Source organism: Dryobates pubescens, chromosome 23, assembly GCF_014839835.1.
Source record: "Dryobates pubescens isolate bDryPub1 chromosome 23, bDryPub1.pri, whole genome shotgun sequence".
NCBI lineage: Eukaryota > Metazoa > Chordata > Aves > Piciformes > Picidae > Dryobates > Dryobates pubescens.
In genome coordinates this window covers 13,359,195-13,361,933 of record NC_071634.1, presented here as the reverse complement: position 1 = coordinate 13,361,933, position 2,739 = coordinate 13,359,195, and positions in this window count along the sequence as shown.

Below are 2,739 nucleotides of genomic sequence, written 5' to 3'. Positions count from 1 at the left end.
TACACTCACCAGTTCTCCCATCTCCTTCCCTTCTGGACTATCACAACTGGCTGGCAAAGGGCACCAGGTGGGACATCTGTAGCCCTCAGCTGCAGAAGTCTTCATGCATTTTGGCAGTTCAGCATCACATTGATATCTGGTCAGCAATTAGTGGGATAATCAATGTGCTGAAGTGATAGAATGAGAGGAAATGGCCTGAAATTGTGACAGGGAGGTTTAGGTTGGAGGATAGATATTTACTGCAAGAGTAGTCAGGGATTGGAGACTGATCCCAAGCTGTCTCCAGCCTCCTGTCAGGGATCTGTAGATCTGCAGAAGGTCTCCCCTCAGCCTTATTTTCTCCAGGCTAAACAACCCCAGTGCCCTCAGATGCTCCTCATGAGACTTGTACTTTGATTGAGGACCCTCCCCTCCCATTTCCAAGATCTCCCCTCCAGATTCCCACCTAGCACCAAATGTCCTGTTTGTCCTGACCTTTCCTCCCCAGACAAACACAGGCTAGAAGCTGGGATGCCTGCAAATACCATGAACCCATGTCCATGGCAAGCAAGATGCCCTTGCAGTGCATCTGAATGCCAGAGAGCCCCATCAGAGCGGCTGTTGGTTCATCCCAGTTGTCCTGGAGGAAAACAGAGGCAAAGAGGAAGTAAGCAGATGAAAATCATTAATGGGCCAGTTTTTGCAGCACTGAGCTGGTTCTTTGAAGTCCCCTCCAGGAGAACATGGTCTCAGATGCCTCTAATAGCTACAGCATGACCCAAAGCCCTCCTAGAAGCAACTTCCCTGCACCCCCACCCCGCACCCCCACCCCCCACCCCCACCTCAAAGATCATCAAGTCCAACCTGTCACCCAAGACCTCATGACTATTAAACCATGGCACCAAGTGCCACATCCAATCCCCTCTTGAACACCTCCAGGGATGGGGACTCCACCACCACCCTGGGCAGCACATGGATCTTGATGGATCATATTTCCTTACTCCTTCAAGGTCAGGTTGGATGAGGTTCTGAGCAACCCAGCCTAGTTGAAGATATTGCTGCTCACTGCAGGGGAGGTGGACTAGATGACCTTTAAAGGTCCTTTCCAACCCAGCTCATACCATGATTGTGTGATTGTATAGTCTCAGAGCCTTGCAGCCAAGATCTGGGCACAACACTGGGTTCGGGGGTGTTGATTTACCAACACAGAGCTTCTGCAGGCTTTCTCCCTGGTGTGCACTAAAGCACTGGTGGAGGCTGGTGAAACAGATGGTTGGTTCCTGCAGAGAAAAGTAAATATCATGAGTGGTGCCAATGTATGGGATGTGGTTTATGTTCTTCAGGACTCTTTGTGTTGTAGGCACGGGCTCCCTGAGGAACACTTGACACCCAGGCTGAGTTGAAGGGAGGTGCTTGTGGTTTTTCTCATGCAGTCTGTCTGCTGCCCATGAAATCACAGACAAGAAGCCAGGCCTCCATCTGTTGGCCATTTATCCATGTGGCAGGAGTTGGGCCTTGCAGGGATCTAAGAGGTGGCCAGGGAGCAGTGTGGGGCATGGCTGCTTTGTTACCATCACCCAAACTGCATTGCTTTGCTCTGTCTGGGGAGGCTGTGGGGTTGTGAGGAAAACCCCACCTCAAACATAAGCTTTGACCACACCACTCCTAAATTTCCATCCTCTTCCTTTTGTTAATGAAATATGAAGAGTGAAGGGGCCAGGGAACAAGACCTGTGAGGAGCAGCTGAGGGAACTGGGGTTGTTTAGCCTGGAGAAAAGAAGGCTGATGGGAGACCTTCTGCCTCTCTAAAACTCCCTGAAAGGAGGCTGGAGCCAGGTGGAGGTAGAATAGAATAGAATAGACCAGACCAGGCTGGATGAGACCTTTGAGATCATCGAGTCCAATCTATCATCCAACACCATCTAATCAATTAACCCATGGTACCAAGCACCCCATCCAGTCTCTTCCTAAACACCTCCAGTGATGGTGACTCCACCACCTCCCTGGGCAGCACATTCCAATGGGCAATCACTCTCTCTGTGTAGAATTCCTTCCTAACATCCAGCCTAAACCTCCCCTGGCACAGCTTGAGACTGTGTACTCTTGTTCTGGTGCTGGTTGCCTGGGAGAAGAGACCAACCCCCACCTGGCTACAACCTCCCTTCAGGTAGTTGTAGAGAGCAAGAAGGTCTCCTCTGAGCCTCCTCTTCTCCAGGCTAAGCAACCCCAGCTCCCTCAGCCTCTCCTCACAGGGCTGTGCTCCAGACCCCTCCCCAACTTTGTTGCCCTTCTCTGGACAAGTTCCAGCAAGTCAACATCCTTCCTAAACTGAGGGCCCCAGAACTGGACACAGTGGTTGGTCTCTTCTCCCCAGGAACAAGTGATAGGACAAGAGGAAATGGCCTCAAGTTGCACCAGGGGAGGTTTAGGTTAGACATCACAAAAACCTCCACTGAAAGGGTTGTCAAGCCCTGGACCAGGCTGCTCAGGGAAGTAATGGAGTCTACATCCCTGGAGGGCTTTAGAAGCTGTGTAGACGTGGTGCTGAGGGACATGGTTCAGTGCTGGGCTGACAGCTGAAGGGAAGCTGGCAACAGAGACAGACTCTTTTTGTTGGGAATGGTGGGAGGAAGCTAAAAAATAACAGTGGTGGAGAAGTGCACCAGCTCTTTTCTATGCTTCATCTGATGCTTTATTAGTACTCCTAAATCTGTTCAACTAAATATAAACATCCCCAAATTTACATAAACTTCATTAAAA